Source organism: Tamandua tetradactyla, chromosome 7, assembly GCF_023851605.1.
Source record: "Tamandua tetradactyla isolate mTamTet1 chromosome 7, mTamTet1.pri, whole genome shotgun sequence".
NCBI lineage: Eukaryota > Metazoa > Chordata > Mammalia > Pilosa > Myrmecophagidae > Tamandua > Tamandua tetradactyla.
This window is the reverse complement of record NC_135333.1, coordinates 145,071,650-145,096,831: the sequence shown is the minus strand read 5'-3', so window position 1 is coordinate 145,096,831 and position 25,182 is coordinate 145,071,650. Positions and strand designations below refer to the sequence as shown.

Sequence of the window (25,182 nt, the reverse complement as noted above, 5' to 3'; positions counted from 1 at the left end):
TCTTATGTCCTGCCAACATCCTGGAGGAAGGAAATGTGTCCAGTAGATAAGAGGAAAGCAGAAAGCAAAGGGGCTTTTGTTCTTTACTGAATTGGAACTGCTAAGGAACATTGCCATGCAGGATGGTACCCAGGTCCAAGGGGACAGTGGAGTGGGACGGGCAGAAAGTTTACAGGACAGGGAGATGGCCAGAGAGATGCCTGAGGTGGGGCGCTTCATTCTTCAGAGTCTGTATTATATAGCAGGTGAGGAGTCTAGACATTCTCAAATGCCCTGAGGAACCTGCTAAACACAGCTGAGATTCAGGCTAGGGAACTTCCCAGAAGACGTCACTGTGTGGGGTGAGGCAAAGAAGCCCTGTTGTTGCTGAGGACTCAGGTGGGATGGGGAAGACATGGGATTGGTGGCTGGACTTTCAGGGGATGTGAGGCAACCAGCAAGAATGATGTGAAGCCAAGTCATGAGGAAGATCCTAACCAAGCTAAGAGGACGGACCACGAGTTCTCCATTTGAGGACTTCTGCAGCCACAGCCATCAGGACACTCAGAAGGCCAGACCAACCCTATCTCCATGGGCACCACACAGCCCCAGACCAGGTGTCCTGCAGTAGAGACAAGCACAGAGGCAAGCAACACTCCAGCCCCAGCCCCATTTCCCCAATGCCACAAAGTCACAAACCTCCCTCTATACCCAAATGTCACTGGGGGAAACATGGAAGAGGTCAAATCCAGTTCTCACAGGAAGTTAAACTTTTAATTGATAGAAAGCTTGGCCAACACAGTATTTTAAGAAATATACTATTAATTAGTAAAGTTAATGTGTCCCCCACCCGCCATCCACGCACCATGGCTCCACAATGGGATAGGAGCTCATGAGTTGAATTAGGTCCATGACAGAAAATGTGCAAAATTAGGTCCGTGACAGAGAATGTGTTTTTGTACATCTGAGTTCTGGCTTGGATTCAATTTATAACATCATTCCTTATCTATTTCTCAACAAACAAGCAAGTTTCCTTCAGAGATGGAATCTGCAGCTCCCCCAGGATGCAGAAATGGTTGCACTTAGGGTTTTTTTGTTTTGTTTTGGGTGCATGGTCTGGGAATCGAGCCTGGGTTTCCTGCATGAAAGGTGAGCATTCTACCACAGAATCACCCTTGCACCTGCAATTAGTTTTCTTTTTTCTTTTTTTTTTTTTTCCGCATGGGTTCTGGGAATCAAACCCGGGTCTCTAGCGTAGTAGTCCAGAACTCTGCTACTGAACCACCATGGCCTGCCCGCAATTAGTTTTTAAAGCAAAAATGTTTCTTTCCACTTCATTAGGAACCACTTTTCCTTCTAGACCCCCCTCCTCTGCTGCTTTATTCAGAAAGACCCCAAAATGAAAAAACATTAAACTTGGCCGAATGACTAAGCAATTTCTAGCACCTACCTTCTGAAGAGCTGGACTCCCAGGAGCTCCAGTCCCCTTGGCTTGCAGCTGGGCTGAAGGAGGCTGTCAGAATCTCCTGAACATGCTGGGCCAAGACGGCCAAGTGAGCCTGGAGCCACAGGCCCAGCTGAGCCATTCCTGTGATCTGTCCTGTGTTCCCATCTGTCCCAGTCTGAGGTAACTGTACTGCTGAATCACAAAAAAATGAAATTCCTCTTCCCCTTAGTTCAGCAGAGATAAAGTTAGAATTTTTCAAAAGGAATTTTCAGTAAGAAACTGAGGGATAATGAAAGCACCAAAGTTTAGGAACGAAAGGTTTTTTTGGAGTATAGATTAATTATAGTAAATTTTTAAAAAATGTGTAGGCGACGATTGCCTGAGATACACAGTTTTTAGGGCATTCAGCCACGGTTTCCTTTTCCTCATCTTCATTCTGACAGGTGGCTCTCGCCCCAGCTTGAAAGATACCTTTTGTGATTCTCTTCTAATTTTAAGGAGTGGTTTTCAACCAGGGATGATTTTGTCCACCAGGGGATATTTGGCAATGTCTGGAGACATTTTTGACCGTCACTACTGGGGGAGAGGAATGCTACTAGCACCTAATTGCTAGAGGCCATGTATGCTACTAAATGGTCTACAATGCGCAGATCAGCCCCCCACAACTAAGAATTATCTGGCTCAGAATGCCAGTAATGCCAAGATTGAGAAACTATGCTTTAAGGACAGTCATGTGGAACAAGTTCATTTCAAGAATCAGACCTCCAAAACAGTTCACTGCTATAGTCAGAGCGTGGTTCTCAAGGGGAAAGAGAAGCCATCACAATCCTATATTAATTGGTTGGTTAATTAATTAATGAATTAATCCATTCCTCTATCAAATATTTATTGAGCATCTCTATGGGCCTGGTACTGCTAAGCAATGAGCAAGACAGCCTCTGCCTGGACAGAGCTCGCAGACAAACGCAAAAGAAAGTCATTAACATAAAATTATACACATGTATTATTTATGTGTAATTTTGTAAGTACTATAAACACAAAGTATGGGGTGATATAAGAATGTGATAAGGTAAAGCCAGCTCTTCCATAATCTGTGGAAACTTATATTTTCTAAAAATTAAAAATTAAATGAAAAAAATCCTTAATGTTTTATTTCCTTGAGCATGCATCATAACCACGTTTTAATGACATAGTCTCTTGAGTCTTAGTCTTAGAGTACTGTGTCAAAAGACAAATCGCAGTTGAATTTGCAGATTACGGCATTTTCTTTGGGACACCAAAAGTTTTGCTGTGGCCAGGAAGCCTGATCATTTGCCAAAACGAAGAAGCTTCTACTTTCTAGAGATGGCAGATGATTTTTGTAAGCATAGAAAGGAAGTTAGCCTGACTCCTATTGATTGGACAGGAGTTTGTTCATCTTATAGGGGCAGGTTCAGGGAAGGTGGGCTTTATTTTGCATCGGGTCAAATGCAGTGAATGAGGGGCTCAATTTGGCTATCTGGACCAGCCAACTTGGTGAGGATTTCACATTTCAAAAGATATCAAAAGGGGCCATGCAATGGTGGCTCAGTGACAGAGTTCTCACCTGCCATGTCCGAGACCCGGGTTCAATTCCCAGAGCCTGCCCATGTGAAAAAAAAAAAAAATTCATTTTTTTCAAAAGGAAACTCAAGAGGAAGCTTAAAGAAGAAGTAGGGCACAGGGTTTTTTGGTCCTGAAAGGTCCCTAGGGCTTACTCTATATAATTTTATCAACTGTGACTTCTCTTTGCTTTCAAAATGTCCATTTGAATCTCTTTTCAAATATAGCAACCTAATGAGTTTGTTTCCTGCTTAGTACAAGCCCTCCCTTTGCTGTGGATCCCAAAGGATTCCCAGAAAGAATGAGTTTGGAGGGAAATTTGGAGTTGCTCTGCTTGTTCTGAGTGTTAAGACCAAGGTGTGCCAGTCCCCAGCTTCCAGCTCACTGTCAATCTCCTTTCTTGTCATTTACTGGAGATTTCAATAAACAACAAAAGCCGTTATTTCAAAATTTGAGTCTGTGGTCTTTTCCCAGGAATGTTGATCACCGAAGTCTTTCTTGGGGAATTAATAGTTAAGCTGAGACTTGACAGATGAAGTAGGCATAATTGGAAGAGGTGGGAGCAAATATTATAAGAACGGAAAAAGCATGTGAAGGTCTGTTAGGTAGATGTTGGCATATCGACATGCTCCTTAGACATAGAAAAAAAATATGCTTTAGGGCTTTTATTACTTGTTCTCAAGGATGAAGTTCATTTTTTCATAGAGGCCAAAATCTTATTCTGTATTGATCTTGGACATGTAATCTTACTTAAGGGGAAGAGGATGGTGGAAGAATTTGTTTTACCCTTGCTCACAGAACCCTAAACTCCAATGAGCCATCATGCAAATTTATGATGTTACCAAGCAAGGGCTCGCTGCCTGATGTGCACAGAAATCGATGCCTGCCATGACACTGGGATTTTGAGAAAAGAAAGAGCTTTAATGAAAGGTTGCCCAGAATGGAAATAGGAGCCCTCAGATCAAAGCTGTCTCCTGAAGTCTAAAGAGTTTAATGTTTTTATGGGATTCAAACAAAGGGAGGTGGAGTTAATGACATTTTTTATGTTGGCACGTATTGATTGGTTATGTTTTGGTTATAATTAATAGGGAGTGTGCAAGCCAGAACTGAGACCCCTAGAAAACTGACAAAAGCCAGCTGCGGTAAGTACAAAGTGGCTATAAAAGAGGGCTGTAAATGATGACATCTGGTTGCGACAGTGTTGTAAACCGCTCAGTTTACATGAGATAATAACTATTTAGATAAAGGGGAAAACCTTCGATTATAGCAGTGTGTAAGTAGTTATAGTAGTATTATAAATTACCCGGTTAATGGATATCAAGTAAAGGAATGGAAATAAGCTAAGATAACATTTACAATTATGGGTAAAACCACTGTAGTCAGCAGTTGCAAATACAGCATATGAAAGCATGCAGGAACAAACCAGTGGGCATTCCCTACTGGAAATGCATAACCCTATGCAGGCAACATTTATTTAGACTTGAGTATGCTCCTATGGAAGAGGTTCTTATTCTTTATAATGGCAAAGTTTCCATGGAGCATCTGATTAAGGCTCTGGGATTCCACCTGAAAAAAACAGAAATGCAAATATACCAAATTTTTGCATACAGTTTCATGGAATTGCTCATCCATCTCAGGTTAAGAACAAGATATGACAGTGAATAAGTGAGAGGAATAAGTTTGTGGGAGGAGGTTTGTGTCCTGTTTTGGGTATAATGAGTCTGAGAACATAATGAGCAAGAGGTGGGATAGACAGATTGAGCTGTCCAAGGAACAGTTAAAATGCTTCCTGGTTTTGAATGATTTCAAAAGTAAGTTGAAATTGATAAGAAATGGGTGACTGTGTATTAGCACTATGGACTCCATGCCTGGACTCAGGCTAACCCATCCTTATTTTAAAATAATTTTGTGAGGTTAGAAAAATGTTCATGGCAGAAAACTTTTCTGAGTTTCCTGCCTATTTAAGATATGATCCACCTTTGGATTTTTTTAGTCCTTTTCATAATCACTCCAATTGCAGAGCTTGTTATAGGAAAGGCCAGCCAAATGGATATCTGAGGGCCAGTTTAAGAAGAGAAGCTGAAATGCTGTATGGGGTTGAAAGAAGTGTTTCAACCACACTGAGAAAACCTTGTGCCCCACTCCATCCCCACACCTGTTGAAGGGGCCTGTAAAACTGTCTTCTAAGGAAGATGAGTCTGTGAACTGCACTTAGGCTGAAAAATGGACCCTAAAAGATATCAGCATTCTAACCCTGGACTTGTGAATGTTACCTTATATGGAAAAAAAAATAAAAATAAAAAAGAGGGTCTTTGGGGCAGGCCACAGTGGTTCAGTGGCAGAGTTCTCATCTGCTATGCCAGAGACCCGGGTTCAATTCCCAGTGCCTGCCCATGCTAAAAAAAAAAAAAAGATGGTCTTTGTAGATATGTTTAAATCAAGGATCTTGCAATGGAGAGATTATCTTGAATTATCCAGATGGATCCTAACTGCTATCGCATGTTTCCTTATAAGAGTGAAGCAGAGAGATTTAACACAGAGGAGGGGAAGGTGAAGTGATCACAGAGGCAGATATTGGAGTGATGTGGCCACAAGTCAAGGAATACCCACAACCAACAGAAATTTATACCTTGATTTTTGCCAGGTGATGCTGATTTCCAACTCCTGGGCTCCAGAGGGTGAGAGAATACATTTCTATTGTTTTGTGTCACGAGTTTGCTGTAATTTGTCACAGCAGTCACAGGTGACTAATTCAAGGGCTGAATCCGACTATAGCAGGGAAGACAAGCTCTGGCTCCTGTGATCCCCCTTTCCTATTCTTCTCCAGCCAGAGGTAGGTATCCCATTTAAACTCATTCATCAAATGCAGAGTGGAAGAACAGTAGTTGAAAGAGTGCCAAATTATTAGCTCGCCCAGGCTGCCTAGATTAGAACCTATCCATTTGTCTCAGATTTTTTTGCGAAATACATCTGCTTTCTGGGGGTGCAAGGTAATTCAGTGGTAGAATTCTCACCTGCCATGTGGGAGACCAAAGTTCAATTCCCAGTCCATGCACGTCCCCAAAACACAAACAAGCAAAACAAACAAACAAACAAAAATTCAACAAATGGTGCTGTAATAATGGGATACTCACATGGAAAAATAATGATATGTGACCCTGTCATACAGCATACAAAAAAAAAGAAAAGAAATATACCTGCTTTCTTTCTATTTTCAACCAGAAATAATCTTTTGTTAATCCAAGTAAATTTTCTTCTCTCACTTTGACACTTGGATCTCAAAGCTCAATTGTCTCTATACAGACTTACAGGTTTTGATTTAGCAATACAAAATTCCATCTTCCTTGTTACTGTGGTTTGCAGTCTCCTACCTCACTTTATATTCCCTGCACCTAAACAATCAGTTTTGGGAGGGGAGAAAGGCTATGGAACTATTAAACCTTACCATCAGGGAATCCCCTGATACTGTGTCAAACATTAGGGATACCCAAATCAATAAGCCATGCTCTCGATCATGAGGTTTACTCTTGTGACGCTTATGTAGGTAGCACAGAAGCTTAGACTACCTATAGGCATGCCTAAGAGTTACTTCTGGAGGACCTCTGTTGTTGCTCAGATGTGGCCTCAGTCTCTCTAAGCCCAATTCTGCAAGTGAAATCATTGCCCTCCCCCCGACATGGGACACGACATCCAGGGGTGAAAGTCTCCGTGGCAACGTGGGAGAGGACCCGCTGGGATGCATCCAGACCTGGCACCGTGGGATCAAAACCATCCTGACCAAAAGGGGGGAAAAGAAGTGTAATTAATAAAGTATCAATGGCAGAGAGAGTTCAAATTGAGTTGAGAGGCTACTCTGGAGGTTGCTCTTATGCAAGCTTCAGGTAGACCTTGCTACCTATCATAACCTGCCCACCCCCAACCAAGACCATTGCAGCCACTCCTAAAGAACATCTTGTAGGGTAATTTATAAAATTCCACAAGGGTTCCATGCACTCTTGTAACCTTCAAGAAACCTGCAATCTCCAAATGGGTCCCTGGTACAGATAAGTCCTGAAATCTAGCCTGCCTCTCCAGAACATCAGATAGTTTCATCTCCTGACCCCATATTAGTGACAGACCCTTCCAATATCAAAAAGTTAGAATTGCCATAATCCAAACAACCCCAGTGAGAGGTATGGAAAGATTAAAGTTGATGGTGGAGTTATACATAAAAGATAGGACTTAACAAATGAATATGAATGCTGAACCATTAAATTGATATCTCTTTTAGTCTCCAGTATTTTAGAGCAGCTAGAAGTAAAAATCTAAAATTGTGAAATTGTAACCTATGTCAAAGTCTGAAATATACAACTAATTGTGGTGCTTTACTTGGAAATTTATAGCTTTTTTGTATATATGTTATTGTTCACAAAAAAAGAAGGAAAAAAAGTCAATTGTGATGATAAAAAAGTATTTAAGCCCTGTAGCCTCCTATATTTTGGAGCAGCTAGAAAGAAAAATATGAGAGGATTGTATGGTAGCCCATGACAAACTCTGGGGTCTATCCTGTAACCATTTTTTGAAGAGTGCTTTGAAAACTATTGCTTTTTTTATTTCTTTGCATTGTACATATGCTATACCACACAATAAAAAGAGTTTTAAAAAAATCAGTTATTGTTTTGGAAGAAATCCTACATTTCTCCACACCATTTGGTGACTCAGTAACTCAATCTCTTTCTCTCTCTTCCCTATTGTACTTAATCTTAAAATAAGTTATGCACAATAAGCAACCTCCTCTTCCTTTTCTTGTTATTTCCTTCCCTTGGCAGCATAGAGCTGTAGGGCTGCCTGCTCCCAAGTGCCTGAAGCCACCCAGACACTCTGAAGCAGATCCCCCAGCTGTTGACAACCCAACACAATCCAATGAGCATCACAAATGCTTCTGTCATTAGCAATACAAAATTCCATCTTCCTTGTTACTGTGGTTTGCAGTCTCCTACCTCACTTGGAAAATGGGTCTGTAGTATGTCAGTAGAAATGGGAAGTGAAATTTTGTGATTGAAATAGTTCAAATTTTTTTTTTTTTTCTGCATGGGCAGGCACTGGGAATCAAACCTGGGTCTCTGGCATGGCAGACGAGAACTCTGCCTGCTGAGCCACCGTGGCCCAGCCTGAAATCATTTTTTAAAGGGAGAAAGAAGACAAGAAATAAATTGGGTCAGATGGTTACTTCATTTAAAAATAGCCACTGGTGACAATGGCAACTAAAAGCAAATGTATATCAGAGAATTTGGAAGATCAAAACAATCCACCTGAAATCCTTCTGCATGAAGACCTCCTAGACCGTGGGGCAGAAATGGTGAGAAGAAGACTCTGGGACTAAGAAATGCCAAGACAAGGGGCACCAGGGTCTCAGGTGAGAAAATTATAACACAGGGGGCAGCAAACTACAACCCATGGGTCAAACCTGTTGGCAATGGTTTGAAGCCGTATGTACCGCAGAAAAGATCGTGTTCTTTTACTCCATTCCTGTGAGTGTAGACCTATTGGGCATGTCGTCTATTGTGGTTGGGACCTTTTGATTAGGTTATTTCTGTTGAGGCGTGCACCAGGTGGGTCTTAATCCTCTTGCTGGAGTCCTTTGTAAGAGGATAAAACACATAAAGAAGCTCGGAGAAGAAAGTCCCAGAGAAACTGAGAGAAAGAGAAACACACAGAAGCTCAGAAAGAAAAGCCATGGACGGAGAAGCCAGAAGCTGAAGCAACAAAACCCGGGAGAGAGGAACAGGCAGAGCCCGCCATGTGCATTGCCATCTGACAGAGGAGTCCAGATACCATGTGATGATCCCTGGATTTGGATATTCTCATGGCTTCAGAACTATACACTCGTAAGTTAGTAAGTCCCCAGTATAAAAACAAGCCCATTTCTGGTGTATTGCATTTCATCAACTTCAGCAAACTAAAACATTGCCCTACCACCTGCATTTTTTTTTGAATACTGAACACTTCACGAATTTGCTTGTCATCCTTGCTCAGGGCCATGCTAATCTTCCCTGTATCACTCCAATTTTCGTATATGTGCTGCTGAAGCAAGCACCCTACCACTTGCTTCTGTAGATTGTTTTATTAGAACACAACTCTGCCCATTTGTTTACACATTATCTATGGCTAACTTTGTATTACGACCAAGTTGAGAAGTTGTGACAGAAATCATATATCCAAAAAAGCATAAAATATATTTTTACCCTCTGGACCTTTACAAAAGAAGTGTGCCAGCCCCTGTCATAATGACCCTGTTACAATATACAGCAGCAGTATTGAGTTCTAGCAATAAGAAAACAGTCGGAGTATGAAGGGTATCAGTTGCCCATGGCTGTTGTAATAAATTACCACCAACTGGGTGGTTTAAAACAACAGCAATTTATTCTCTTACAGTTCAAAATCAAGGTGTGAGCAGAGTTGTTTCCTTTTGGAAGCTCTGAGAGAGAATCTGTTCTGGACCCTTGATGCCAGCTTCTGGTGGCTGCCCCATCCGTGGCTTTCTTTGGCTTGTAGATGCATTGCCCCCAGCTCTGCCTCTGTCTTTCTCATCTTCTCTCCAGTGTCTCTGTGTCTTCTGCTTTTCTGAATTTTATAAGGAAATACGCCCTTGGATTTAGAACTTCCCCAAATCCATGATGATCTCATCTTGAAATCCTTAATTACATCTGAGAACACCCTATTTCTGAAGAAGTTCACATTCCCAGGTTCTGAGGGTTAGGAATTGGACATACCTTTTTGGGAGACACATTTCACCCCACTATACCAAGAATGTCAGTCACCTTGGGGGAAAAGGGGCAGTTTGAGCACTTGGGTATGGTTAAGTATGTCACCAGCCTTCCTTGAATGTGGCCCCAGAGACACATTTTTATATTTTAAGGAATATATTAAATCTGCGAATGCCCTGAACTTTAATCTTTCTTTGAAAAAAAGAAAGTTTCTTACTTTCTTTTCTTACTGAACTTTGTGTTGCTGCCAATTTTATGGACTGCACATAGAAAATGTAGGGGATTCAAACTATTTTGCCCCTAAAAGCAGCAAAGTGAACAAAAGACAGGCAGGATGAAGAGGAGGAGAAGCTCAGGACCAGGAAAATTGGTTCCCACAACCTTTATTGTTGGCTATGATGAGTGAAGCATCATATTGTGGGGCTGTCAGATAGCAGCACAGAGTGAACCCATTTGAAATCTTTTCAAGTGTAAAAGCTTGATGGATTTTTGCAGGAATTTCTTTTGTCAGAACAGATTTTTTTTTTTAGCAGACAGAACTCTGGGGAAAAGAAATGCGACTTATATTTCTGCTAGCATTCCTGCTTTTCCGCCCCCAAATTATGTACCATTCAGACCAGAATCCACAAGCAACAGGGAAAAGAAAAGGCACCTGGTGGAGGGATGACTGAGTAGAAGTGTCCTTGGTGCTGACACCAAGATGGAGTTGGAGCATTGGGGACAACAAGAATCTTTTCCCGAGAATAGGAAATGATGTGACCTAGAGAATGTGTCCATGGAGCACCAGGGCATGAAAGAGGTGAGACATCTACAGTGAGTGCCAAACCAGGAATTGCCCCATTTCTGGTAATTAGCATAAACTTTGAAGCCTATAGGAGACATTTGGTAAGAGTTAAAGGGAAGGAAATAAACAAAAACACCTAATGTGGCTTCTTAATCCTCTCTGGTGGTGTAACTCCACCGTACTGAGCATTGTTTGTTGGCATCAGCATTCATTACCTTACCTTCTGTGCTGGCCCATGTATCATTGGTGCTAGAAGCCTAGGAACTATGTTTTCCAGATTTATTTGCCTCCAAAATTCTGAATACAATTTTATTCTGCCAACAAATTACATGTGGGCAAGATGTGGAAGGCGAAGGGAGGCAAAGGGCATTCTTTCTCTGTTGGCAGTGGCAGCAGGCTTGAACAGATAGGAGTTTTTACAGCAGCCAGACTCTTTCTTCTGATAATCATCAGCCTCAGAGACTCAGGGTTTCCAGGCAGCTGGGAGTTGGCAGACATTTCTGGCAGTTTCCTGACCTGTGGGTTGCAATTGTGTGTTATGATTTAAAAGTAAGTAAGTGGTAGCTTCTTAACTTTGGCTCCTTCAGTCCAACCAACAATTTTGCAAACTCCTATTTCCCTGTATCTATTTCTTTCTGTTTAAAACATCTTAGAGTAGATTCTGTTCTTCTGGGTTTACTTTGTTACCTTCAAGATCTGTGCAAATCAGGGTTCCAGGATCTCTTCTAATTTTTAATATTTTCCAAGGATTTATACCCATGACACACTTATTCTCTCCTGATTCATGACAAAGTTTCCCATACCCCTTTAACGTGACTTTCGTTGCCTGAGCTGCCCAAGTCTAAGGTAAAAATAGGTCCATAACAATGATAAAAAAATAAAAATAAAGTTTAAAAAAACACTTCACAGATTATATCTAACTGTTCTTCTAGAACTATAGTTCTTCTCAAATTTCTTTCATAAAACTCTCAGTATATTGTAATATGCGAGCTAATTCACTCAAGAGTCAGAGACCTGTGTTTATATCTCCATTCTACCACTCGCTATCTAAGTAAACAGCTGACTTATCTAAGACTCTTTCCATATATATCAAGTGGTTATTAAAGCACACCTATTGTGCAGAAGAGTTAATATAGCAGCTCTGAGATGACTGTCTTTAGAAAGGCCTACTCACAGGGTTGGCAAGTTCCTGGAAATTTGGATTTGGGGAGGATTTTCACTCTGGTCACTCTGTCTGCTACTCGTGCCATCTCCCCTTTTCTTTCTTTTCTCCAGTGTCTTGCTATTTGCTGTCTCCCTTCTTTGCTACCTCCACCAAAAGACCAAAGGTGCTACCACTGCCTCTGGGCTTCCTTAATGTCTGTAATGAGTCTGCAGGTGCTGGATGTCAAAGGCTGTGATGTGTGAGCTAAAGGTGTCACCTTCTGTTATTGCTAAAGCAATGGAAAGTAATGAGAGTGCTGATGCCTGTTCTAGAGCCCTTCAGTTGATGACTTATTTATTTATTTATTTTTGAAATCATCTCCTGCTCTAGGACTCAGGTTGGAGCCCAAAGTTAAATATTAGCAACTGAACCTGTGTGGAACTCAGAATCACCCCTACCCTCTGACTTTGTTTCTGTAAATCCAACTCCTCTGCCTCTCTCTCACCTTAATATGAGTTCTTTCCTAGGAAGCTCCTTTGTCCCTCATGAAACTGGACTCCCACTGGCCTCTAGACATGCCTGAACCTTGGGGGATAGGGTGGGTAGACAGGAACAACTGTCAACTACGGTAAATATTTGAAAATTGGCCTTTCAATGGCAAAACATTGATGGAAGAACATAGTATACAATATTGATTTTTATAACATTTAATGATGAAAAAAAGGTTTGTGACAGCCAACTATGTTTTAAAACATTTTTTTCTTCTAATTTTTATACGTGTATTGATAGATCAGTGAAGTTGCATGAAAATAACTCTTTCAGTATAGGATCGCCAGGTTTTTCTGGAGCAATTGCTAAGAAATTGTTTCCATTTGTGGCAAATTAAGAAACAGTAACTAGAACCCTGTGTGTGACGGCCCCACGGATACGAGCCAACCAAAGAAGCATTTATTATCCTGTAAATGTCTCCTCATTCCTGGCTTGATGACACTATGGATTATTCAAGGTGCAATGACAATGGAACAAGACTGAGTTTCAACAACTAGACCAAAAGTCAGGGTTATACAGTTGTTTTAACAAACATTTGTCATTACAGAGCCATCACTCTGTGTAGCTACGGGGCAATGTCAGGGTCAAAGAAATCTGGTCTAGCAACCAAATAGCAATTTTTAAATAATTAACGTTCTTTACTTGCATGTCCTGAATACCTTGAAGGAAATGTCAGGACCACAAGGGGGGGGGGGGTATTAAATTCCTCTGTCTTTCCTGTTCACGTTTCTCCCATATTGCAGCTGCTACTGCGTCTTATCCTAATAAACTCCTAAGAAAACTCTGAGTCCCTGAGTCCCTTTTACGCATCTCCTTTTTTCCTTTCTCTCCCTGTTCTGCGCTGAAAAGGTCCAGGACTCACCGGGGAGGAAGGGTGAGAAGCCGAAAAGATCACGTCACAATTCTCTTTGGCACCTGGGGAAGAAGAGAAAGACAGGAAATCTTCTTACGTTATTTTAGTGTCAATACACAGCCAATTTAGTTTTGTCCTTTTCAAAGTAGTTTTCTTGAACGACTTCACTATCACCAATACCCCAACCATTTTGGGTGTTCTATTTTGAAATTACTTTACAACCTCTATAAAGAAAATCTACAGCATCCCTTTAGGTCACATACCATAGAGCACAGGTCCCATCTGGCATCCCTGAGACAGGACTCACCTCTTCAACGGTCGCTGCCCTCCACTGTTCTGAGCCGGGAGACAACTTGCTGGCTTCACTTGGCTCAGAGGACACTGGGACCATTCTGTAGGATTATTGGTGACAACCAATAAGGCTTAGGTATCTCTGGCTGTGAGCACAGGTTAAGTACAGGGGAAGGGTGAAAGAGGAAAGGAGAGGGAAAAAATAACAAAGAGAAAAACAAGACAATCAGAATAAAAAGGAAAAAAAGCGAAATAGAAAAAAGGAAGGAAAAAAAATATTGTTGAAAACAAAGAGCAGTTATGACTCAGATCCTCCAGCTTCTGAATGTGATTCAGTAATTGACTTTGCATCATAGCAGGTTCCTGGACACCCGGCGAAGAGGTTGGTGGGGGGTGAGGATGTGATGGAAGAGGTAAAGAGGGACTGCTCAGAGACACAAAGCCTTTGGGTTTATTATAACTAAGACGTTGCCTATTGATGATTAAACTTTGCTCAAAGAAAGTTGAAATATGAAGCAAGCTACTCAATCTATCAATAAAGAAATCAAGGTGTCATCTCTTTTCAAAGTTCTGATGTCTTGAGCCATTATCTGTGGGGTGACAGTTGACTTAGAAAAAAAATTAAATATCATATCCCAAATGGTGGATGAAGGGATGAATGGGTGAACAAAGTAGGTGGATAGGCCCATTAAAACTGAGAATACAGTTAGATTAATAAAAGGAAAGAGTGGGAAATCAAAAAAGAAAGACTACTTTAAAAAAGGGAGAAGGAGAGAGGAGTCGGATTGATGTATGGAACTTAAGAAAATTGAAAACAATGTATGTAATGATATGAAAATGAAAACAGTCTATGCTCATTTCACACCCCACCCTCACTTCTAAATTTAACCAATGGAATAAGCAAAAATCTTTCCTTTATGGCTTGTCTTTGTGCATGTTTTAATTCAAACAATTTGTTTCCTGAGTTAAAGTATCTGGTATTGTTTTGCACAGCACATTTGCCTCTAGACTGTAAAATAAAGTAGATGACTAATGATGGATCCACAAGTAAATACTGAATAACTTTCTACCTTTAGCACTACAACAGATCAAGTTTTAAAAACATAAAGATATAGTAAATCTACATAAAATCTTGGTTTTTGTCAACTTTCCTCTCCTTAAGTGACACCTAGGATGAGAAAACTGTCTAAAGAATCAGTCTGAATGTTTTGGCCTCTTGTATTTATTAATCTGAGGTGTCGCTATTGAAACAGGAATTTTGAAGTCCCTAAGAAAAATAAAGAAATTAGTTATTATTTACCAATAGATATGTCTTAGTTCTTTTCTACTCAGCATTTTAATGCAGGAAATTTGTTTTATAGACTAGGTCAAGACCAAAGTAATTTAACAAAAACAGATTTTAAGGGGGTGCAAGAGTAGTTGAGTGGTAGAATCTCACCTGCCATGGGGGAAACCTGGGTTTGATTCCTGGCCCATGCACTTCCAAAAAAGAAAAAACAAACAAGGAAACAAACAAACAAAAATTCAACAAATGGTGCTGCAACAACAGAATGCTTGCAGGGAAAAAGAATGAAATGTGACTCCTGCCATACAGCATACAAAAAAAAAATAGAGGGGCGGGGCCAAGATGGCGGCTTAGTAAGGTACGTGCATCTTGGTTCCTCCTTCAGAGCAACTACTAGGTGAACAGAAACAGTGCAGAACAGCTCCCGGGGCCACGGCAGGAAATGGACACACAACGTACCCCAGTCTGGACTGGCTAGACTGACTGCGAGACTCTGCTACGGTGAGATCCCCGAGCGGCGCGCGCTTCCCCGAGCCACAGCAGCTGGCGGCTGGAGCTCCTCCCTCCCGCCTTCCCGGGCCGGCTGAGAGTCTCACAGGCAAGTTTCCCAAGCCGCGGCGGCCGGCGCCCCTCTTTTGTGGGTGGCTTCCTGGACCGGCTACGAGTCTCGGATCAGAGGGCTACCCAAGCCGCGGTGGCCGGCAACCGGCGCCCCTCCCTCGCGGGCGGCTTCCTGGTCCGGTGGCGAGTTCCCCAGGCTGCGGTGGGCCGGGGACCGGCACCCCTCCAAGGAGAGGAGGGAATTTCCGACAGTGGCAGGGACTGGGTCCAACCAAACACCAATAGGGGCATTAATAAAGGAGACACAGGGTCCCCTCAAGCTGCGGCGGCTGGCGCCCCCACCACGCGCGGTCCCCCGGACCAACTGCGAGAATTGAATCGGAAATCCCCAAGCCACGGAGAACGATGACCAGGGGGATCTCTTCCAAACACGTGAGACAAACGTGTGACACGAGCGCCACCTGCTGGGCAGGATAAGAAAAACAGAACCCAGAGATTTCACAGAAAAATCTTCCAACCTGTTGGGTCCAACACCAGATTTAGTCAAATCTGATTAAATGCCCAGACGCCAGCAGAAGATAATGGACCATGCTCAGAAGATTGAAAATATGGCCCAGTCAAAGGAAAAAACCAATAGTTCAAAAGAGATACAGGAGCTGAGACAACTAATGCTGAATATATGAACAGATATGGAAAACCTCTTCAAAAACAAAATCGATAAATGAGGGAGGACATGAAGAAGACATGGGCTGAACAAAAAGAAGAAATAGAAAAACTGAAAAAACAAATCACAGAACTTATGGAAGTGAAGGATAAAGTAGAAAAGATGGAAAAAACAATGGATACCTACAATGATAGATTTAAAGAGACAGAAGATAGAATTAGTGATTTGGAGGATGGAACATCTGAATTCCAAAAAGAAACAGAAACTATAGGGAAAAGAATGGAAAAATTTGAACAGGGTATCAGGGAACTCAAGGACAATATGAACCGCACAAATATACGTGTTGTGGGTGTCCCAGAAGGAGAAGAGAAGGGAAAAGGAGGAGAAAAACTAATGGAAGAAATTATCACTGAAAATTTCCCAACTCTTATGAAAGACCTAAAATTACAGATCCAAAAAGTGCAGCGCACCCCAAAGAGATTAGACCCAAATAGGCGTTCTCCAAGACACTTACTAGTTAGAATGTCAGAGGTCAAAGAGAAAGAGAGTATCTTGAAAGCAGCAAGAGAAAAACAATCCATCACATACAAGGGAAACCCAATAAGGCTATGTGTAGATTTCTCAGCAGAAACCATGGAAGCTAGAAGACAGTGGAATGATATATTTAAATTACTAAAAGAGAAAAACTGCCAACCAAGACTCCTATATCCAGCAAAATTGTCCTTCAAAAATGAGGGAGAAATTAAAACATTCTCAGACAAAATGTCACTGAGAGAATTTGTGACCAAGAGACCAGCTCTGCAAGAAATACTAAAGGGAGCACTAGAATCAGATACAAAAAGACAGAAGAGAGAGGTATGGAGAAGAGTGTAGAAAGAAGGAAAATCAGATATGATATATATAATACAAAAGGCAAAATGTTAGAGGAAAATATTATCCAAACAGTAATAACTCTAAATGTTAATGGACTGAATTCCCCAATCAAAAGACATAGATTGGCAGAATGGATTAAAAACCAGGATCCTTCTATATGCTGTCTACAGGAAACACATCTTAGACCCAAAGATAAACATAGGTTGAAAGTGAAAGGTTGGGAAAAGATATTTCATGCAAATAACAACCAGAAAAGAGCAGGGGTGGCTATACTAATATCCAACAAATTAGACTTCAAATGTAAAACAGTTAAAAGAGACAAAGAAGGACACTATATACTAATAAAAGGAACAATTAAACAAGAAGACATAACAATCATAAATATTTACGCACCGAACCAGAGTGCCCCAAAATACATGAGGAATACACTGCAAACACTGAAAAGGGAAATAGACACATATACCATAATAGTTGGAGACTTCAATTCACCACTCTCATCAATGAACAGAACATCTAGACAGAGGATCAATAAAGAAATAGAGAATCGGTCTATTCTCAAAGATAGACCATATGCTGGGTCACAAAGCAAGTCTTAACCAATTTAAAAAGATTGAAATCATACACAACATTTTCTCGGATCATAAAGGAATGAAGTTGGAAATCAATAATAGGCCGAGTGCCAGAAAATTCACAAATACATGGAGGCTCAACAACACACTCTTAAACAACGCGTGGGTCAAAGAAGAAATTGCAAGAGAAATTAGCAAATACCTCGAGGCGAATGAAAATGAAAACACAACATATCAAAACTTATGGGACGCAGCAAAAGCAGTGCTAAGAGGGAAATTTATTGCCCTAAATGCCTATATCAGAAAAGAAGAAAAGGCAAAAATACAGGAATTAATTGTTCACTTGGAAGAACTGGAGAAAGAACAGCAAACGAATCTCAAGGCAAGCAAAAGGAAAGAAATAACAAAGATTAGAGCAGAAATAAATGAAATTGAGAACATGAAAACAATAGAGAAAATCAATAAGACCAGAAGTCGGTTCTATGAGAAAATCAATAAGATTGATGGGCCCTTAGCAAGACTGACAAAAAGAAGAAGAGAGAGGATGCAAATAAATAAGATCAGAAATGGAAGAGGAGACATAACTACTGACCTCACAGAAATAAAGGAGGTAATAACAGGATACTATGAACAACTTTACACTAATAAATACAACAATTTAGATGAAATGGACGGGTTCCTGGAAAGACATGAACAACCAACTTTGACTCAAGAAGAAATAGATGACCTCAACAAACCAATCACAAGTAAAGAAATTGAATTAGTTATTCAAAAGCTTCCTAAAAAGAAAAGTCCAGGACCAGGCGGCTTCACATGTGAATTCTATCAAACATTCCAGAAAAAATTAGTACCAACTCTCCTCAAACTCTTCAAAAAAATCGAAGTGGAGGGAAAGCTACCTAATTCATTCTATGAAGCCAACATCACCCTCATACCAAAACCAGGCAAAGATATTACAAAAAAAGAAAACTACAGACCAATCTCTATAATGAATATAGATGCAAAAATCCTCAATAAAATTCTAGCAAATCATATCCAACAACACATTAAAAGAATTATACATCATGACCAAGTAGGATTCATCCCAGTTATGCAAGGATGGTTCAACATAAGAAAATCAATTAATGTAATACACCATATCAACAAATCAAAGCAGAAAAATCATATGATCATCTCAATTGATGCAGAGAAGGCATTTGACAAGATTCAACATCCTTTCCTGTTGAAAACACTTCAAAAGATAGGAATACAAGGGAACTTCCTTAAAATGATAGAGGAAATATATGAAAAACCCACAGCTAATATCATCCTCAATGGAGAAAAATTGAAAACTTTCCCCCTAAGATCAGGAACAAGACAAGGATGTCCACTATCACCACTATTATTCAACGTTGTGTTGGAGGTTCTAGCCAGAGCAATTAGACAAGAAAAAGAAATACAAGGCATTACAATTGGAAAGGAAGAAGTAAAACTATCACTGTTTGCAGACGATATGATACTATACGTCAAAAACCCGGAAAAATCCACAACAAAACTACTAGAGCTAATAAATGAGTACAGCAAAGTAGCAGGTTACAAGATCAACATTCAAAAATCTGTAGCATTTCTATACACTAGTAATGAACAAGCAGAGGGGGAAATCAAGAAACGAATCCCATTTACAATTGCAACTAAAAGAATGAAATACCTAGGAATAAATTTAACTAAAGAGACAAAAAACATATATAAAGAAAACTACAAAAAACTGCTAAAAGAAATCACAGAAGACCTAAATAGATGGAAGGGCATACCATGTTCATGGATTGGAAGACTAAATATAGTTAAGATGTCAATCCTACCTAAATTGATTTACAGATTCAATGCAATACCAATCAAAATCCCAACAACTTATTTTTCAGAAATAGAAAAACCAATAAGCAAATTTATCTGGAAGGGCAGGGTGCCCCGAATTGCTAAAAACATCTTGAGGAAAAAAAACGAAGCTGGAGGTCTCGCGCTGCCTGACTTTAAGGCATATTATGAAGCCACAGTGGTCAAAACAGCATGATATTGGCATAAAGATAGATATATCGACCAATGGAATCGAATAGAGTGCTCAGATATAGACCCTCTCATCTATGGACATTTGATCTTTGATAAGGCAGTCAAGCCAACTCACCTGGGACAGAGCAGTCTCTTCAATAAATGGTGCCTAGAGAACTGGATATCCATATGCAAAAGAATGAAAGAAGACCCATATCTCACACCCTATACAAAAGTTAACTCAAAATGGATCAAAGATCTAAACATTAGGTCTAAGATCATAAAACAGTTAGAGGAAAATGTAGGGAGATATCTTATGAAACTTACAATTGGAGGCGGTTTTATGGACCTTAAACCTAAAGCAAGAGCACTGAAGAAGGAAATAAATAAATGGGAGCTCCTCAAATTAAACACTTTTGTGCATCAAAGAACTTCATCAAGAAAGGAGAAAGACAGCCTACACAATGGGAGACAATATTTGGAAATGACATATCAGATAAAGGTCTAGTATCCAGAATTTATAAAGAGATTGTTCAACTCAACAACAAAAAGACAGCCAACCCAATTACAAAATGGGAAAAAGACTTGAACAGACACCTATCAGAAGAGGAAATACAAATGGCCAAAAGGCACATGAAGAGATGCTCAATGTCCCTGGCCATTAGAGAAATGCAAATCAAAACCACAATGAGATATCATCTCACACCCACCAGAATGGCCATTATCAACAAAACAGAAAATGACAAGTGCTGGAGAGGATGCGGAGAAAGAGGCACACTTATCCACTGTTGGTGGGAATGTCAAATGGTGCAACCACTGTGGAAGGCAGTTTGGCGGTTCCTCAAAAAGCTGAATATAGAATTGCCATACGACCCAGCAATACCATTGCTGGGAATCTACTCAAAGGACTTAAGGGCAAAGACACAAACGGACATTTGCACACCAATGTTTATAGCAGCGTTATTTATAATTGCAAAGAGATGGAAACAGCCAAAATGTCCATCAACAGACGAGTGGCTAAACAAACTGTGGTATATACATACAATGGAATATTATGCAGCTTTAAGACAAGATAAACTTATGAAGCATGTAATAACATGGATGGACCTAGAGAACATTATGCTGAGTGAGTCTAGCCAAAAACTAAAAGACAAATACTGTATGGTCCCACTGATGTGAACCGACATTCGAAAATAAACTTGGAATATGTCATTGGTAACAGAGTCCAGCAGGAGTTAAAAACAGGGTAAGATAATGGGTAATGGAGCTGAAGGGATACATACTGTGCAACAGGACTAGATACAAAAACTCAAAAATGGACAGCATAATAATACCTAATTGTAAAGTAATCATGTTAAAACACTGAATGAAGCTGCATCTGAGCTATAGGTTTGTTTTTTTTTTACTATTATTATTACTTTTATTTTTTTCTCTATATTAACATTCTATATCTTTTTCTGTTGTGTTGTTAGTTCTTCTAAACCGATGCAAATGTACTAAGAAACAATGATCATGCATCTATGTGATGATGTTAAGAATTACTGATTGCATATGTAGAATGGTATGATTTCTAAATGTTGGGTTAATTTCTTTTTTTAATTAAAAAAAATAGACTTTACATAAAAGTGCAAATTAGTAATCTACTATAATGTTAATTGAAAAAATTTTTGTTCTGAGGTGGTGATAGTATATGCTAGTGTTTGTTTTTAATTAATAAATCGGGTAGTACAAAAGGGACACAAAAGACTGCAAAAGGTCATGCATACTTTAAAGCATTTATCATCGACTTTCATTTCCTAAAAAGATCATTTCTACTAAAATTATTCATATAAAAATAAAATTTTAATATACTTGTTATCCTCTTCATACCTTGATGTTTATTTTTGTTGTCTACCTAAGATTAGTGGTTCACAACCTTGGCTGTACATTAGAATTATCTGGGGAATTTTTAAAAAGCCTTATACCCAGGCAGCAGCCCAGATCAATAAATCAGGATCTCACAAAGGTAGAAGAAACATGATATTTTTAAAGCATGCTTAGTGATTCCAATGTGTCTTTGAGGTTGAGATCCACCCATTTAAGTAATCCCTGATCAAGTTTCAGTTTAATCATCACCTCTATTAGAATCATTAACTCCTCTGTACTAAAAGAACACATAGCAAATTTTATCCTTGCAAGTCATCTGTCTCACTTCCTGTTTTTTCATTTTCAGTGTCTGATAGGTGCTTGATAATGCAATGGATGAATGAACACACATATTTCCACTCAGGGCCATGGAAAAAGGTTGCCACCATTTAAAGACATCAAATTCATACAGAACACATAGAGAGATGATGTGACTCATTTGGTTACATTATACAGCTCTGAGTCATCTGGCATTTTGCCAGTCAAAAGTTTGAGAAAGTTGTGTTTCAGCTTCTCATCCAATAGACATTTTTATCTTGGGAACCAGGGCTGATGATGCAGCTGACTGAACAGGCTCAGGGTTCTCTTAGGGAAGCAGTGGGAAGTCACTGCTGCTTTGTGCTATGGAACCATATGTTACACAAGCATGACCCATGGAATGGGATCCAAACATTATTTTTGTCTCTCTCCAACACTTTAAACTCTCTTATGTAGGGATAAACTTCCCCTGTTTTCAGATAAAGTCTTGGGCAGATCCACAAATCTTCTGGTCACTTTCACTATTAATTACTTTCAGTTGTTAAGCAATATTGTTTTATAAACTTAATGTATACCATCTCATTTAATGGTTAAAACTCCAAACTTGATATATTAGCTAGGTTTCTCTTGAGAAACAGAATCAGCAGGAGATATCTGTACAAATATAAAATTTATAAAAGTGTCTCATGTAACTGTGGGGATGTAGGGCACCCTTGTGAGATATAGGTCCAAGGTCTGCAGGGTGCTGCAAACTGGCAGCTCCCATGAAGGTCCTCGGACTCCTAGGAGAGGCTGGCTGGCTGAAGCAGGAAGAGTGATTGTCTCTTCTGAATCCTCCTTAAAAGCCTTCTGGTGATTAGATTAAGTATTACTCATTGCAAAAGACACTCCCCTTAGCTGATTGCAAACTGATAGTAAATGCAGTCAGCTGTGGATGCAGCCAACATGGTCATGATTTAAGTCCATGAAATGTCCCCACACAACAGGCCAGCCCTTGCCCAACCAAACAACAGGTATCACCACCTGATTGATAAAAGCTACATTTATATCAAGTTGACACGTGGACTGACCATCACACTTGAAATCAGGGTAAAAGCTTCAAAGCCCTGAGGTGAGTAAGTATTTTTAGGAATTTCTGCTCTTTCTTTTCTCCCAGCTCACTTGTGCTACTTGTGAGTTCTTTTTGGCTGGGGTCATAAAAGGGAGAGGGAAGAAAAGGAAAGAAATATGACGATTGTTACTTGGCTGAATCTGACAGTGGTTAAGCTGTGCTCCCTGAATGGGGCTGGCAGGTAGTAGCAGTGGATTCTTTCTCTGGTTAGGAATTTCCATGAGTTCCCCAGAGATTCCTTGATAGACCTTTTGCTCTTACAATTCCCTTGACCTAGGGGGATTGATCTCTATTCTGGGCAGCCATCTGTACTATCTCTCCCATCCCTAAGTACACTCTGACCTCTTTTAGTTAAGGTCTCTGTGTCCCTCCTGGTAACCCTATTCAACAAAGAAGACCCCACACTACTCTTCTTCTTGGCCTATATTGATATAGAGGAAACACTCAGGCCCAGCTCTACATGGCAGACCCTCCTGTCTTCACCAGTGACACAATTGCTTCTAGATCTCCAGACTGAGAGCCAGATACTAGTCAGTCTCCTTTACCTTCCTCAGTCCTCTTTATGTCCTGATTGCAGGGAGCGTATTTCAAAGCTCTCCATCATCAAGATATAGCCCCCATTGTCTAGAAGGTGTATCTCCACTGTCTTAGATCAATCTCCCTTGAAGCACAACCTGAAATGGAGACTCTTGTTGAATTGATTATTGTTGAGGAAGTTTTCTCATTAGAAGAGGAGTGAGGTAGATAGGTCACAGTTGGGGTGGGGGTGGGGAGGATGTGTGTGAAAGGATGAGATGGAACCAGGCAAGAATATGACCCCAGCTAGAGATGAGCTTCAGTCCTATCCCATAGGGAAATCTCTGCAGCCCAAACTGCACTACAAAGACAGTCACACCTTGATGCAAGGAGTTCAGTTTTTTAAATATCCTCCTGCTAGTTTGGCCAAGGTTTGCTGGGGTGCTGGGAAGAAGTGTGTGTAGCCTTGCAGGTGCTGTCTGGCTGAGGGAAATCCTCCAGAGAAGGAGGCAGCTGACTGTTATCAGACAATCCTCCCAGCAGCTGAAGGGAAAAGGAACCAGTGTACCAGCTGGTCAAGAGGATCTGAAAGGGCATTAATATCCACTCTATCCACCCACCACTATCTAAAGATATCTTCCTCTCCAACCTTACTCTTCTATGCTCTCTGACTCCTGTTTATATCCTTGGTCTCTAGAAGCCATTCAAGGATTTTGGAACAGATTCTTGAAAATATTTCCTTTTAAATGTACTAATAGGAAGTATAATTTGGGATCTGATGTCCACCAATTGAACAGAGACAGGAAGAATTCCATTCTGACATCCTCATCCTCAGAGAACAGTTCAGGAATTTTCTTTTACACCAGTGACACAGAACTTAATGCCCTAATCCCAAAGGACAGAGAGCTGAATGATGACAAAGCAATGTCTAGTGGTTTCCCTGATAGCAGTGATGGATTTGTGCTCTTCATGCACTTTCTCTCAATAGACCCCACTTAAGATAAAATAGAAAATTGTCAACTGGAACAAACTCATGACTTACTCATGAAAAAGCCAGTGCCTTCAGTAAACTGGAATAAAAAGCCATAGAGAAGGACTTTTAGAATCTTCCTGACCAAACTGGGGCAAGAACAGTTTTCTGGAAATCTTTTGGAGACATTGAGGAGCTCTAGGGAGAGGAGAGAGAAAGGAAAGGAGAAACAGTGTCTCGGGACAGTACAATTTTGACAATACCTTGGAGAGGCCAGGGCTGGGGAACTCCTATTTCAGGAAAGCTGCAAAAAAAGTTGGAGTTAATTTTGGGTGAGGAGTAACAGAGGGAGCTGACAGTATCCCTCAGTATCAGCTGGTTTCCCATGCCCATTTTCTCCTCTTTTTTCCGCCTTAAAACAGCTTCCTTATTCACACTTTAAATACAAGAAACAGTGCATGATCCACTGCATCAAAAGGATCCTAGAGTTCATTGCATCGCAAGGATGCTAGAGTTGGAGGGGACTCTGGGCTGTATCGAAAAAAGCTTCCTCCTTCTACAGAAGGAAAACCATGGCACAGAGAGAATATTATGAAGTACCTCCAGACTGATGGCTCATAGGCCAAACCGAGACTGCATGGTCTTGGTTGAAATATGAATTAGTTATAAAAACTGAAAAAACAGGAGATTGCACACAAAAAGGAAATTCAGGACTTCTAGCTACTTTTGGAAAGTGGGCAACCTGGGGTCCATTGACTACATAGAAATAACCCTCCAGGGCTGTATGGTGATGCCTATCTAGTTTGCCCTGCCCAATAGTTAACCAGTTTTACTGATCCATATTATCCACATTGTCCCTACAGGTAACTGGGTTTGTGACTCCTCAGTTATAGAATTTACGCAGGGTCATAGAGCTAGTGACAGATTTGGATAGAGGAGTGTGTCAAAATTGGAACTTGGTAGGCAATGGGACAGAAAATTCCAGAAGGGCCAGGACCTAAAAGTATTCCGCCTTGTCCAGAAGAGACATTTTGTGTTGAACCCAGCTGAGACGGGCATTCAGCTAGGTTGCCA

At 40.5% G+C, this 25,182-nt stretch overlaps 1 long non-coding RNA gene and 1 other non-coding gene across 2 annotated transcripts; both read right to left on the bottom strand.

The window, feature by feature from the left end:
- Positions 1 to 8,977: 8,977 nt before the first annotated feature.
- On the bottom strand, positions 8,978 to 9,083 carry LOC143643006 (U6 spliceosomal RNA). The gene has a single exon (XR_013156062.1). It is a non-coding gene; the product is annotated as a U6 spliceosomal RNA (small nuclear RNA).
- Positions 9,084 to 10,876: 1,793 nt separating this feature from the next.
- LOC143690214 (uncharacterized) lies at positions 10,877 to 13,481 on the bottom strand. Its single transcript, XR_013179036.1, has 3 exons — positions 13,391 to 13,481; positions 13,093 to 13,145; positions 10,877 to 11,053 (listed from the first exon to the last, which is right to left on the bottom strand). It is a non-coding gene; the product is annotated as an uncharacterized LOC143690214 (long non-coding RNA).
- Between the last annotated feature and the right edge of the window lie 11,701 nt (positions 13,482 to 25,182).